Genomic DNA, 15825 nt, shown 5'->3' on the forward strand with positions numbered 1-15825 from the left:
TCTGTCATCTCCATGTAGTCATGAAAGATACTTTTATGAGACTTCCACATGGAGCTCAGCAGATATTCCCACTTCTACCTTGACGGTACATTCCAGTAATGCTTTGTAAAGTCCAATCTCAGCTGCCCAATAAACATCCGTCTTTCATTTTAACACTTTTTACCCATTTATGTCAATATATGTCTTATAAAGGAAGCCCATTTGTCCTTATCATTCCATAGATAGGTACAAAGATTTACTCATGGTCTCAAAACACTGCCGTGGCAGAGCCAACAATAAATGCAGTCCCAGTTTCTTGACTCAGTGTCCTTTTGCTGAACCACACTCCAGTAGTCTAATTTTCCCTAGCATCTGCAGTCACACACAGCAGTCTAGTTATCAAACCCCTAATTATCTATTATTATGCATACTGGTAATGTAATGCTTATAAAATTTGTTCAGCTCTAAGAAAAGAGACACTGACAAATATTAGATATAATTAATACCTACTTTGTGTGATTTTGCTTATTGTTTACCTAACTGGAGAGTATTGTAGTTACCATCTTCCTCTGTTGCTACTAGTAATGGATTATTAAACCATTTCACTAAAGAAAAACATTTTACTAAGGGGAAACTTTGACTTATGCAGTGCTAATATTACTCTTTTTTTCTTCAAAAAAAGGTTTCTTATTAAAGTGGGAGCATCTTTTGTTTCAGTCCTTTCTGCTATAGCAAATTGTCAGTCTGGCCTATATGTTCCTCTTAGGTGCACTCCAGGTATTTTTTTTATATTTATAGAATGCTACAAACAGTTGTCACTGTGACAACTCAGTAGAGACCTTTTATCCATACAACACATGATTTTGTTCATTCTGTACTTGAGCTAATATTGGTTATCCTCCTATGGTCAAAAGCTACCACAAAACAGGTGATAATATAGAGCAAGCTTGTGATTAGTAACAAGCTATGACTAAGCCATTAGGTCTCCTTTTTTTCCTAAGGGAAGGAGAATAGGACATTCAGGTCTGTGGTTAATAGAAGGCAAGCAAAATGCTTCACAGGTCAGCTTGAAATCAAATGTAATTATGGAATATTTTCTACAATTGTGTTCTCACAAGATATTCAAAATGTTTTCAGTGCTTCCTCATATAATCATGGCAGTATGCAAGGAGCTTCTTTGGCAATCATGGAACAGAAATCTTTGGTTTGCAAAGCTGACAGATCCTAGACCATAGCGGTGACTATCACTTCTTCCTGGCAGCTTCTTGTTGTAGGCTGCTGCATTTGGCATGGCTTCTGATCACCGTTATGCACTGACAGATGCTACCTGCTAACATTTTTTTAGTCAGGCTGCTATGATGAAAAGCCTTCTCCATACTGATTGTAGCTGATCTCCTTTTGCCCAGGGGTAATCCTAACAAATGAAGTGCTGCAGTCAGGAGCAAATATTGCTATACACATATTCAGAAAGGGCAAGATTATTACTAAAGATAGCATAGAAAAAAACCACAGTAAAGTCAGTATCTAAGTACCATGATGCCTCCAGTATGGAGGACTCCTCTAACTGCAAAGAGCCATGTACATGAAACCTGCTCTAACCTTGAATTAGCTATTTAGTTTCCATCTGGTTTTGTAGTCACTGTGCCAATGAGAATGCAAGTGAATAGCCACAGATAGGTTTAAGATTTCCTAGTTTTCCTACAAGTCTGATGACAGGCAGGATAGTAGAGTTTAGGAGATCACAGAAGAGTCATCACAAAGGGATGAGGGTTGCTTCTCCTGAGTATCTTTGATCTTGTGGGAGGGAGACTGGTATGAACTGGAAACTAAGGTGCCAGTGACTGTAACAGGGCATTAGGAGGAGGGGGTGCAGGGGGAAAGATGTGCTGCATGGGATCTGTGCACCAAGAATAACCGTGGTGCCATGTAATCAACTGGAGAAATCCAGTCTTCTATTGCACTGTATAAACAGTTTTCTGGGGAAATCTGGCCTGGCCCACTGTAGGCAGGGATGCCCTGAAGCAGCAGTAGGAAGACAACAGAAAAGTCCATTCAGTGAATTAAAGAATGGATGGGATGCCTAGCACCGTATGAATTGTCTCTATGGCTACACGTGGGATATTAGAGGATTTGGGCAAGCTTCAAAACTTGGAAAGTCCGGGATAACTTTTATCTTGCCTTTCTGTCCTCACAAGTGGCTACATGTCGTCCAGGCTTTGCTGCTGAGCTATGGCAGTTCCAAACCATGTCTCTCCATCAAGCTGATTGCCTAAGAGGAAGGTTCTTTTCCATGAACCCTCAAGGCCCAGCTGAGGTAAACCAAATGCTTAACCCTTTACTATGATTCTCCTGTCAAATTTTCCAGCAGGCACTCTAAAAAAATATTCTCACCACCCTAGAGGCAGGTTCTTAATTTACTTCCTGCCCTGCACGGTGTCTCAGTCTTACTTGTGTTTTGCTCTTTATTTTGAGGATGGGGGACTGTGTTTTTATTGTGGCCATGTTAATCGTATCCCTGGTGGTCACAAAGGAGTTTAATAAAAGGGGTGGGTGGCTGGTTTAATTATTTTTTCCATCTGTCTTGGGAGAAGAGTGTTTTAAATAAGTACAGCTCTGTTGGAGCAGAGGGGTTGCGAGGGTAGTGGTTTTTTTGTTTCCCTTCCTTTGTCACCCCACCACCCTCCTTCCCCACCCCCTAGTTTATTTCCTGCTGTGGAGACAAGTGACTTAATAAACTATTATTTGTTAAAGATGTCTCTTTCCAGCACTAACTTCCCTGCTGGGGAGATGAGTGTCCATAAAATATTTCCAAAGGTACCTCCTTTAAAGGTTTAGTGGGTTTCCCGATAGCACACTCCAAGTCCTGCTGCTATAAAGTTGCTGTCTGTTTGTTTTTCAACTTGTGTAAGAGCCTGAGTGATAGAGCTAGAGGAAAGGACAGTTTTCTTTTTACCTTCTCCTACTTTGAGTCTCGGTTCTGTACATCATGAGCAAACTTCCAAACCAGCACTGAGCCTTATTTTGTTTAACAAGGCTCTGGTTTAGCTCAACTTTATACCATGCAGATTTGCTAAGCAAGATCAAGACCTTCATTTCAAACAACTTTGTAGAACAGTTGCTAAGCAGGGAGTCTCAAAGGTAAGCACTGGGCTTGAAGGTGTTAGGCCACAGACATGACACAGATTTTTAATGTTTCAAGGCAAGTTTTGTTTTGTTTTTTTTTTTTTAACTACACTAGCATCTTTGGAATAGACTCTAAAGATTTCTGATGCTCGGTGTGGACTTTTTTCAGCACTGACTTTATTTTGTTAAGAACAGGCATTCATTTCTAGTTTTTGTTCAAAATTCAGTCTGCCATGCTAAGTGCTGTATCCAGCACCATTTGCTTTCCTTATAGAAGTCAATACAGTTTACTGCATAAATACTGCATGCTAATAGTATATATCATTACAAATTGTTTCTTCTCTAGTACTACAGAACTAGGAATTACTACTGTAGTAATCATCTAACGTATGTGACACAACCTTCACTAGGAGAACACATGCATTACAGCCTGGTGGTCCAGACAAGCTTACCATTCCATCTTCAGGAGCGGTGAATCTGTCTGGCATTGTGCCATTTGCTTTTTATAACTTCATTGTATCACACACAAAGCCATATACAGCTACAGGTGAAACCCCACCTTTGGGTCCACTTCTTCCTTCAGAGAAACTATCAAAATTGATAGATTTGAGGTATGATGTTTAGCAGATTCAGAATTTGGTGTTTACATAGAAAAGTTGCTTATGGAGGAAGCACGGATAAACTCTTATCAGTCTTCCCAAAGGTGATTCCAGTCCAGTTGTTCTCAGGACAATGCAGACCAACACAGTGTCTCTTCTAGATGTGAACTCTAGGCCAAATTCGAATTTTAAACCAAATTCTGGTTGTTCAACACTGGTGTTTGCCCTGGCACAACTGTTAAGCTTGTAGTCTGATGATGGGAATTTAGGAGCTAACTTCCTGCCTGAAGCAATAGAGTGCTCAGGAACCTTCCCAAAGTGAGGAGCTCTTTGTGGTTCTCTGCTTCCCCCAGGTGGAGGTATCTGTGCTAGCAGTTGGCTCCCCAGACTGGCATGCCACTGGCTGAAGGCACAGAAAGGGCAGTTTTACAGAAGTGCCATTAGCTGTGCTGCTGGGAGGCTTCTTCAGGTAAAGAGGAGAATAAGTCACTAGGGAAGCCCTGAGATTAATTGGGTGGGAGGAGTAGGCTCCTGAGCAGAAGACAAGATGACTGGTAGACACAGGGAAGAGAGAAGTTCCTAGGTTGGGCAGTACATAGAATAAGATTGGGATGACTGAGATACATGACTCACCACTCTGTCTGCTGTTCTGCATGAGTTGTACTTGAGAGTTTGCCTGAAGTCTTCATTGACCAAAAATACTATCTTTTTATCACAGGGTGAGCTCTGTATTCACTCAATGTATGTAAGTTACTTCTGAAAGTGTTTTAAGAGTATTTGTGTTCACCATTTAGATGAACTAAGAGAACAAACTATCCAGGGAGGAGATAGAGGGAAGAAGAGGATTGCCAAGAAGAGTTCAAATACTGGGAGAAAGGGTTAGACGCTGACTTAAGTGATCAGCTCTTTTCTGCTTTGTATTTTTAAAATTGGTTTAGTTCTTTAAGGCTGGCTTGAGACAACAAGTAGGACTCCCCTATCATCTCGCATTGTAAGACAAATCAGCTGGATTGCCTTGGGCCACGGGCACTCCTGCCCACACAAAGCAGGTCACTCAATGTATCTGCTTGGGAGAGTAGTTCTTTCCAATTTGTGCAAAGATGGAGAGGTATTGCTTCTCCACTAGATACAAAGGGAAGGAAAAAGCCTGGAGTGGGGGTACAAGTACTTCAGAAGTGTAACTACTGAAAGGTTGCAGTGGTATCTGCTGGGAAGGTACAGAGCACAGTTTCACATGAACGGAGATTAATCGATGCATGATAGGCATGATAGGAAATCAAGAGAGTGAACATTGGAGCCAGATTGTGAGCTAGCAGCAACTGGCAGCTATATACAAATCTGGAGATAATTGTAACAATGATTCAGTTCCACAGAGACAATTAAGTAAATACAAATTAGAAAATGGATTTTGCTACTTTGAATGTTAACAACCCCAAGTACAGGACTCCGTCTGCCTTTTTTTTTTTTTTTTCAAGGCATTTAGGAAGGGGATAACTGAATGAAAAAGAAATATTTCATTTCTATGTAAAACTGAAAAAGCTAGGAAAATATGAAGAAATATATGTACTGTGAATGAAATAATTTATTGTATTACTTGAAACTTCTGAACGACAGCTGCTGAAGTTATTCAAAGTTCTAGCTATGTATTACAGTAATACCAAAGGACAACCCTGGTTTTGTTAATCTGCTTTAAAATAAAAGTTGGATCACATGAGCCAAGCTGATTTCAGATTAGCTGATGCAAAACTTAAAACAGTAGCGCAAGATACTCTTAGTTCTTACTCATCCACAATATCTCTCAAAAAAGCACTACCTGACAGTCTTTTCTCATTTTGACAGCAATGTTGAAGTTTTGCCAAGACTGAATTTAAGAGATATGCCAGCAACTATCTTAAGACTGGGGAGCAAACCAAGTTGGAACTGGCATATAAATTCCAGTCCTGGCTTCCCCTTAGCTAAGGTGTGATGCTGTTGGTTAAGGATGCCAGTTCTTGATAGATAGTAAGTCATGCTGCATGCTGTGACTCTGAAATCTAGCGATGTGCTTGATAAATGTCATAAACATACTGTTTACCAGTAGAGTTGGAGAAGAGAATCGGTCGTAGTAGATGAAAAGTTACTCACTCCACTTCAGACTGTTGCCATAGAAGTTAGAAGTCACAAAAAACAGAGAAGGCACCCAGTGCCCTGAGTTCAGACACAGAACCTAAAAAGCCTTGGCTGTAAAATGAGCAGCAAAAGGGTTTCCAGAATGGCTTTATTTACAAAGACACCTTAGGGTTTCTGGTTTTATCATTGTCCCAGATTTATTTTTTTTTCCTTACACAGAAATGTAAAGTGAAATCCTGGCTCACAAATACACCAGTGTGAAATCAGAGTATTCTGGAACATCCATGGATTTAGAGCAATGTAATCTAAAAATCAGCATCTTCCCTTAGCTTCAGCACCACCTTTCTCACTCATGCCCTCATTTACTTCAAGGACAGTCTTGCACTTGTAATAAAGTAAACACTTCACAATTTGGCCTATAGCAGTAGTAATAAATTATTTCTTTGTTTTTGAGGAGCCTGATCCTTCATCCACAAATGTTAATAGAGGAATTCTTATTTGACGTCATTTGGGAGGAACAGATCCCAAGGCGGTTGTTCTCAGGCATATCAAAGCAACTATTTTGTATTGAAAGTAAATTAAAATGCAATATGCTTACATTTGCCAGGAGTGTAAATCTCAGCACCACAAATCAAATCTTAATTGTGTGTTTATGTTAAATATTTCAGATGAAACCTGTGACAGTCAGACAAGTTGTTGGATAACTGATCTTTTTAAAACTTTTTGTCAGAAGCAAGATTATTCAGTCAAAGGAGTTACTTGAAATTTTTTAGTGGCTGAAGCACAAAGTGATCTAGATTTAAAGCCTAACTATACCAATTTTAATTTGGAGTTCTCTGTATTTTCTCAAGGATTCTGAGGACAGAATGTCACCAGAATGAGCTACTCCCTACACTAACCAGAAGGTGACTGGACAATTTACATCAGCATCCTTATTGATGGGAAGGCTGAAGAATCATTGTTGGTGAGTCTTGCAGCAATGTTATTATGGGGGAAAACAAGATCTTTAAAAGAGAAAGAAGTGTAAAAAAACAAACAAACAAAAAACCCCACAATCTTAAGTTGTCTCTGATTGCCTCCAACTTCAGAACAATGCTGGGATGTTCAGAATAATTCCTACTGCACGACTTTTAGATCATTCCCTTTCTAGTTTAGCAGCACATACCCCACCTCACTTTTGTTCAATTTAAAATACAGAACATTTCTGACCCTATAAACTCAATATTTAGTGCTTTACATCCTTATTTTAAGGCAGAATAATTCTTTTGCTTGTCATGCCAGTACATTATTTGGCTGTCTTAAGTGCATATTTTACTTGCTGTGGATATCTTAGGGTTTATGTATGCATAAATATACACAACATATACATGTAAGAGAAACTAGTTTCTTTTCCTTTTTTTCTCCAAAGTTTCTTTCCAGGGAAGGCAACTATTTCTAGGTTTTTATAAGCTGATGGAACAGGCTTGTCAAATAGTCTTTATGAGAGAAGAAACAGGAAGATGGCTTGGTTTGCAGACAGAGGGTTATTGGGCAATTATGTTTTTTATAGAGCTGTTGTAGGACAAATCGCGGGCCTGCTTTTGCCTTTGATGCTACGAGGCAGACGGCCCAATAAAGATCAGAACAAGGGAGGGCAGAGGGGGTCAGGGACAGAGCCTTCCCTTGGGGTCCCGCTTCTGCCTCTTGGCTCAGAAACCAGACACCCTTCCAGATGCACCATAGCCACTCATCATGGGGCTTCCTTGTGACCCTCCTCATGGGCTGTGCTATGAAAACTGGGGAGCACTTCGGAAGGTTTTCACCCCGTATAACTTATTGGAAGCTTACATGGATGTTGGTCAGAATGCAGACTTCTATGGGGTCCTGTCAGAACCAAGCATATTGTTTACTCCCACATGCATAAAAACCCCTCATGTAAACTGTAAGCAACCTTTGCGTGAAAAATAATTGCCTGTTGGATAGTTACACAACTGGCAAAACTCTTCCTATATGCATCTCTCTTTTGATATCCATTTACTTTTGTACTGTCTGAATTAATCTGTCATCCATTCTCTAACTTCTCACAGCCGGGAAGTATTCTCCTTTTGGCAAATTGTCCTATCAGTTTTAATTTTACCTCACCTTTAACTGTAGCATTTGCTACCATTCCCTGTAATACACAGAATCATGGCTTATGTAAACTACAGGTTTGTTTGTCTATGCCAATTCTTTTACATGTAAACAATATTTAGTAGAATGGTATGTTTATTTTCATGATAGGGATTCATTATATGCCCATATGGGGGACACTGGGGAAATTGCATCTCTGAAGATGATATTCTACAGATATTTCTGCTGGCATTTAGAGAAATTTCAGTTGGGCAGTTCATTCACAATATAGACTATATAAATCTGATAAAAAGGAAGTGGTTACACATTTAACATCATCCTTTCCTCACTATTTGTAGCAGCACAACATGAACCTGAGCTGCTTCTGCTCTGCCTTATTTTCCTTTGAGACACCTTGATGGCATTCGTAAGGTGGAGATCCTGTTCACAGATGTTATGACTAGCAGAGAGTTACCTTTGAGAATATCCTGCTTTCCTCTCAGATAGGTGGTGGCTGGGCTAAGTGTCAGAGCCCAAAACTGCAAGGGAAGGCCACCTGTATCTTTGACACTTGGCTGGCCAAAGCAATAAAATAAATGCATGACAAAGACATACCTAGGAAATGCTTTGGACCTCAGCATTAGAACACAATTGTTTCATAGAGTTAAAACTGTGGCTTTATTACTTAAGAGGCAGTTCCTCTACTGATACTTGGTGTAGGTTTCTAAATCTATTTTGGTCACTTTCACCACTTTTTTCCTCACATGGAAAGTATGCTTTAGCATTGAGATTGAAGATACCAGGAAGAAGAGACTAAAGGTAGGACAACTTGAATCACAGGTATATGCAGCGTATATTGTATCTGGGAAGATGGAATTACCCAGTGTGCAAGTAATGCCTATATAAAAAAGTAAAAGTTCGGGGCTCAGATGGCCCTACTTAGTGTAAATATTGGAAGTCTGAAAGTTTGAAGATGGCTCAATACAGAGCTTAAATCTTTACTTCCTAGAGCTGAGAAATCCACATGTAGCCCGTTGGCTGTGCAGCAGGTCCCTGACAATCTGAAGAATTCCAAGAACTGTCCCTTAGGCCTCTTCCCATCCAGTCATGGGCAAGAGCCAGACAGAAGCACCAAGTACCACATCCGAGACATCTTCAAGACTTAAAGAAATTATAACTGCATACTCCCTGCCCTCCTCTCTGCCCCCAAGTCATATTTGACTCTCTAATTCACCTACCTTTGGAAATCTGCAAAATGTCACCTGTGACAGCTCTGCTGACAAACAGGGGAGATCAGAGCCTTTCATCTGGGTGATGAACTGCCAGCCTGTCAGAACAGCCGAGTAGCTGCACTGTGCCGAGACAGGTCAGAGCTGCCGCAGGGGCTCCGCATTCTGACCTTGGAAAGGTTTGAAGAGGACTTTGAGTTGTACCTGTTCTTAGCTCTCAGGGTCTACAGGACAGTAAGTGCATGTGTTCTTGGAAGAGACAGACATGCTGACATATTTAAAAAATACACACCCCTGAGTGAACACATGGGTTGGAGAATTTTAGAGAGATTTGGCTACTCCACTGCCTACAGTCTTATTCCATTTCTCATACGAGGGCCTCCCACACTGGTTGATTAATTGGCAGGTAGGTTCTAGAAACTGATAGAGAGGTAATTACATGTAAAATTAGGTCTTTTCTTTTGAATAGCTGAATATGAAGCCTAGAGCATGGCATTATTCACTCACAGTTGTTATACGGCACAGTTTCATCCACCTGTATTTCTGTATGTTTTAAAAACAATCAACAGTAGCAGCTTATGTTCTGAAGCCTGGTGTTTGTGCATAAATTACACTTTTATAGGTGCAACACGGTGTTATTAAAATAGAAGTCTTTTAGGTACCGACCCAGGATGAGGGAAAGTAAAAGGACGTTCTTGGCTTTTTGTTACTAATAATGTAGTCTAGCTGCTTTTCCCTGGACTTGTCCCCAGGGCAGTGACCTGGATGGTCATGCACTCAGTTCCAGATTGCAACTTGTTGACCTTTAACCATTTCTTGGAGGAAGAAGACTGGGCATTTATAAGAAAAACAAAAAAACCCAGAGGTTATATGCATAAAAGTACTTGCCATTTTCTCCTTCACTTGTCAGCCTCTTACTTGAAAGCATGCAAAGGATTTAGAAGACCTGGTTTCATGACCCCTTTCTATCCAAAGTAAACTGAGCCCGTTTCTAACCAAGGGGCCTGAACAGTGTACTGCAGTCAGTCTTTCTTGTGCCTAGACCAAGCAACTCTGTCCCCAAATAACCAGCAGCCTTGTGTCGGTGCTTTCTTAAGGAAGATGCAAGGTATAGTGTTAAGTCCAGAAGTGAATGAGTGCTTTTAAGCCAGGTTAGTAGTTAAAGTCTTAGTGAAGCCCTGAACTTTGTTTTAACCCCTCCCTTCAGTTGAAGCACTTTTGGCATCTCAACATGAATTTTTGTCAACATATAGGAAAATTTCTCAGCAAAATTCCCATCTTAACTCATCACAGGCTCTTTTTTTTTTTTTGCACGCATTATGACTGTAAGGTGGCAGTTTCAAAGCAGATGTGAAGGTAGGAGCGCTGGCTTTCATTCAGGGGAAGGCCTTTTTTGAGAGCATTAGTCATCTGTACCATCCCTAATTCCTGAAGGGACTGAGTTGGTACAAGATTACTTTATACTTGCCCTGTTTCATACAAGCTTTCTATTTGCATCCACAAATGACCAATGTAACAGACAGGATACTGGGAGAGAGTTTAGCTGTGATCTGATTCCAGTTTTATGATTTGACAGTGGCTCCAAGTCCCCATTTCTCCAGTAGGAAGATTTACAAGGTTTACCCAATTTAAATAGTCCCAATCAGTGAAGTTTTGGAACTGTGTCGCATGTAAGCGCTTGACAGGACAGTGACTTTGTTCATCTAAAGTGGCATTGAGAGGCCTCTCAAGGCAAGTGCCCCCAGTGAAGAGCAAGTGCTATAATTGTTCTTTTCCTCTAAATTTAAGACACTGAACTGTTAAGATCATTTGCCTCAGGTTAGAATGTTTCTTTATGATATAACAGGATACTCTTCTCCTGGGGAAAGTACCGTGTCTAACTAGTTAGTACCTCCTTGCTGTTGGTGATTTATTTATAATGGCAGAAGCCGGAATTCCCCTTTCAGGCTTTCCATAGTAGACAAGGAAAACAGACTCTAGCTGTTTGTTGGCTTTTTTGCCTAATACTCTGTTTAATACTTTCTGAATGTATTTTTGCCCATTCATAGCACAGTCTAGTGCTTCAAGCCTATGTATGTTTCTTTCCTCGCCATTCCCTCAAGTGTACCAAGGAAGTTTACTTTTAAACTGCAATTTAGCATGTGAATGCCAAGTTAGTTGGACCAGAAGTAAAATGCATAAAATCAGGACATAAGGTGTTCTGGGCAAATGTTGATTGCAGAGAGAATCTGCTGGAACCAGTGGAAGGTAAACCTTATATAAATGAAGAGGGGACATGACCTCAGCATCGCTGGTTTGTACCTTTAGATTTCACAGAATAACCTCAATGAGAAACTCATAACTGCTTAAAATCTCAGAAATAGACTCTTTGATGCATTTTGAGCATCTCTGCTGCTCTGTTGGCACATGATAACCTTGCATGACTGGCAGAAATGGCCCAGGGGCAAACTACTGCATGGGAGGGCTTTATCTCATCACCTGCTCTTTGTACCAAGCTCCCTGAAACAGAAAAGGCATGAAACATAAGAGGAACACTGGGAAGTTAGAGGAATATGAAAGTGTTGGGATGGTTCTAGACTAATGCCATGGAGCAGTCCCTGGAAAGCAAGTGTATTTAAAAAGGAATGTGAAGGTCAGTGTCAAGGTTAGTACCTCGTTTCAAGGGCCAAGTGTAGTCTTCCTTATCTGTCCCTTCCATTAGCAAAGGAACAAAACAAATCTGCCTAAGCTTTTCTTAAACCTTCCCTCATATTTCCTTTCTAATTGCCTCTTCAATTCAGGTCTTTCAGATATCTCCTGCAAATTCTGCGGAATAGTGAAATATTATACTTGCACTGTTTGAGGAATTGAGAGAAAAGTGCCTAAACTCTTCAGTTAGCTGCTTTTGCTCCCATCTCCCTCCTCCTTACCTCTACGAGATGTAAATTACATCCCATCCCTCATGCTATGGGGACAAAAATGAAGTGCGTAAGTGCAAGAGTGGGAAGGGAAAAGGAAAGGAAAAAAATGTGATATTCGTGCCACTACAAAGTAAGCAGGTTCACAGAAGTGCAAGTCAGACAAGAAATGTACAACATTACAACGTCACTCATCTCCTGCTTGCTGTGTTCCCAATGCGTGAGGGGCAATCTCTGAACACAATGTATTGTGACTGAGCTCACTTATCTTGCTCAAGTTTGACCAGCTCCTATGTACTTTATTTTCTTTCTCCAAGGCTTTTTAACAAGTATCCACGGTGTGATTTGCAAATACCTTCCACAGCCATACTTGCTGCCATCAGACAACTGGGATTTGTTCCACAAAACTGATAGACCTGCCTTGCTGCCCGGTTTAAGATTCTGTCTCTAGATCCAGGAGCTGATGTGCAGAACACATAGGTGGAAGCATCTTAATCTTAAGGCAGCCCTCTTTTTCCCCAAATAAAAGTGTCAGAGAGGGGCTTTCCTATCCTCTTTGTAGAAAGAAAGGACTGAAATCCCATTTCACCCTTCTGTTCAGGACTGCTTGCCTGTACCTGCTCCTCCTGCCTCTGCTGGTCTGGTGTGTGTGTTTGGAATGAAAGATTTTCCCTGCAAGCCACCCTGAACCTCTTTCCCGGGTCTGTCACTCTTATCAGCACAGGTTTCTCAGTGGGCCACAGTGATTTACTGTCCAAATAGTGCTGTTCTTTGTCAGAGATTGTGATCGGAAAGTCTTACTTTGCAGCTAATAAGCATGTCTTCCCCTTCCCTCATGTTCTTTTTTACCTTTCTTCAAATATTGTTTTATGAGCCCATTGCTTGCTATCTACCTGACACAGAAGCTGCACCTCAAGGCATAATTTTCTCACCTCCAAGCCAGAGGGTTGCTTCTTTGATGCTTAGTTTGAAGAGCTTGGAACAACTCCACATAGGATATCTACCCTGTCTCCCCAGGGAAATCTGCTCAGGTGAGGAAAGTGTCCCACACTCTTCAAACTGGGATTCATTGGAGTTTTGTTCCTTTTTTTTCCTTCTCCAAGACAAAAGGAGGAAAAACTTACCTATTTGAACTGGGACATGAGCCTTTCAATCTGGGATCAATACATGAAAACATTCAGGACCTACTAAAAAGAAGTCAATTTTTCTGGAAAGAGTAGACAGTCCTGATTTTTTAAATCCAAAACAAATGCAGATGAGAATCTGCAAGAGCTTTTAAAATCAAAGGTGTCTCTAAAGAGAGAGATCTCTCAGTATTTGGATTAGAAAGAGTAGCTGAAGTCACACAAAACCAGAATTCCCATTCACGTTTAAAGTAATTGTCAGGATTTTCCTGAGCTGAAAATGCAGGATCTGGGATCAGATTTGGATAGCGGTCACTACACTTAGCTGGAGGAATGTTAATCTAGCTCTGGTTTAGCCCAATTGGCCCATCTAGGTGCTATTCAAAACATTGGGATCCACTTCTAAACACTCATTTTTTCCAAACTTAAGCAAGCTGGAGAATTAGAGTAACCTTAAACATTATGAACTTCAAGCCTTCATTTGAAAGTCTAATATGCACCTGAAGTACATCTCTGAAGGCTTGTTTCATATTTGCTCTAGTTCAAGTTGAGTACCAACAGTACATGCAAATCCTTAACTAAATGTGACACTTAATTAACTATTCTAATGGGCTCTGTAGCACATGTATCATTGGGGCCTATACCCTTCCCATTGGAACTCTGCTATCTGGAAGATCCTACTAGAAACTGCTCAGGTTAACTATGAGATCCCAAAGGTAAAGAATCAGTACAGGAAGTTTCCCTAGATTTTTCAATACATCTGCAACAGTCTCAGAGTTTGTTTATCTAGTTCTTTAAAGGGCTGGCACTCTATATTTGGTCCCGTGTGTTATTTTGGGAAATGTTCTGGATGCTTCTGTTTGGCACATAAAAATTAATAAGAACTGAAAATAGTTCAGGGAGATGACTTGTTCATTTAGATGCTTGGAAATGGCAAACATTAACAAGAATGGGAAAATGTGTATTATTCACAAAACATATCTAAGGTTAAAATTCAAATGCTTGGGCACTTTGTTCTTAAGAGCTCAACATAGCAATCAGGGAACGGGATCTGGACTGCAGTACACTTCCAAAAAATAGAAAAAGACAACTGTCCTTTCAATAGCCCACAACAACTTGAATTCCTACTTGTCAAGGTCCCACACAAATAAGGAAGGTGATGTTTTGGCATAGGATGCAAACCAGGCATCCTACTGCTTCATTTTCATTAACAGTTTCCTAGTAATTGTGCTGTTTTCAAAAAGATCCCATCCTGTTTCTGCCTAAAAGTTTACACACTGAAAATATAGCCATAACCTTTAAACAATCTTGTTTTGAGATGCCTTCATCCTTGTGGACTTTGATAACAGTTGATAGACAATGCAAATGCTTTATATCTTTAATTCAAGCAAAAAATGGCAGATCAGACACATTCAGTTGATGATATTTCAAGCGCAAGGCAATGGAGATGTCTGGGCTGCTCCTAATTCCACTCTAAATGAATTTTACCTTTTTTCCTCTTATTTTACATTGAGGCACATAAGTGTATGTTTCACTATTTATCTTCATACTGTAAAAATGTGTATTTTACCTTATCATTTTTCTCAAATGCATGTTATTATCTTGGTGTACACCTGAAAGGTGACTTGACAGCCTATCATTTTCACATGTTAGAACACATTTTAAAATGTCTATTAAAAGAACCCATTCTTAACACCAGCCACATCACTCTTCAACAGGGCTGCTTATTAATCATCATTCACATGAAAAGCTGTTTCCTTTGACTGTGCAACAAACACAAGGAAAATAAAAGGGCGAGAGGGTAGAGATGCGTAATTCTTTCAGAGTTAAGTGCGGTTGTAGCTTGCATGCCACCTCAAGATGTGTCAAATTCCACACATTTAAACAGAATTACACAGCAATCAATGATAAGAGCTCCCAAGTAAATGCAGCATTGCAGTTAGTGACATAGATCACATAATTCATGGAGTGGTATGGTTACTAAACATCCTGCGGCACTCTTTGCAAGTATAGAGGTGCTAATCCTGACATCCTGTCCAAATTCCAGCTCTAATTATATTCTGTCAATGTCTCATTGAATTCCCAATGGATACATAATTCTTTGCTTTCTGCCCTAAACTATTGTGTAACATGAGTCCATCATGTTCAATGGCTGCCAATTTCAGCCCTGAAGGTCGCTGCAATTAAGTAGTGGATTAAGGCTACTCCCTGTTTGACCAAAACCAAGCTGGGGTCCTTGCTGAAGCAGAAACCTGCTCCAACTACAGTATCGCCTTGCCTGGCTCCTGGAAGGAAAAACAAATACAGAGGGTGCTGGGACCAAGAAAGTCAAGAGTTCCTCTAGATTGCATTTGCTGTTTGACCAAAGGTCCAGAGACTCCGTGTAACCTGAAATGGGCAAATATATTACCAATATGCTGCAAAATTTAACGGATCAAATTAATAGCTCTCCATTGATTTTCTTTCTAAAGCCAGGAAACCTGATCCTGAAGTAATAGTATTGCTAATAAAAACCCTGGTACCCTCTTTCAAAGTAATTTCGAAGCCTGTAAGATGCTTTCCACTTGACTTCAGTGAACTTTGGCTTGTGCCACTTAGCATCCCGCACAAATGTGATTTTTTTCTCATTCAGTTTTTATTTCTTCAAGCTTTGAGATTAGAATATGACTGAAGTAAA

General features: G+C 40.3%; 2 long non-coding RNA genes across 2 annotated transcripts in view; one reads left to right on the forward strand and one right to left on the reverse strand.

Annotated features, from left to right (window-relative positions):
• LOC135575649 (uncharacterized) overlaps positions 1-15825 on the reverse strand; it is a 76791-nt gene that overhangs the window by 44798 nt on the left and 16168 nt on the right. The gene's annotated exons all lie outside the window — the stretch shown is intronic.
• The window catches only part of LOC135575647 (uncharacterized), a 53764-nt gene that overhangs the window by 16699 nt on the left and 21240 nt on the right, over positions 1-15825 (forward strand). The window contains exon 3 of the long non-coding RNA XR_010466819.1: positions 6662-6774. This is a non-coding gene — a long non-coding RNA (uncharacterized LOC135575647). The remainder of the gene's footprint in view (positions 1-6661; positions 6775-15825) is intronic.

Source organism: Columba livia, chromosome 17 (genome assembly GCF_036013475.1).
Source record: "Columba livia isolate bColLiv1 breed racing homer chromosome 17, bColLiv1.pat.W.v2, whole genome shotgun sequence".
Classification (NCBI taxonomy): Eukaryota; Metazoa; Chordata; class Aves; order Columbiformes; family Columbidae; genus Columba; species Columba livia.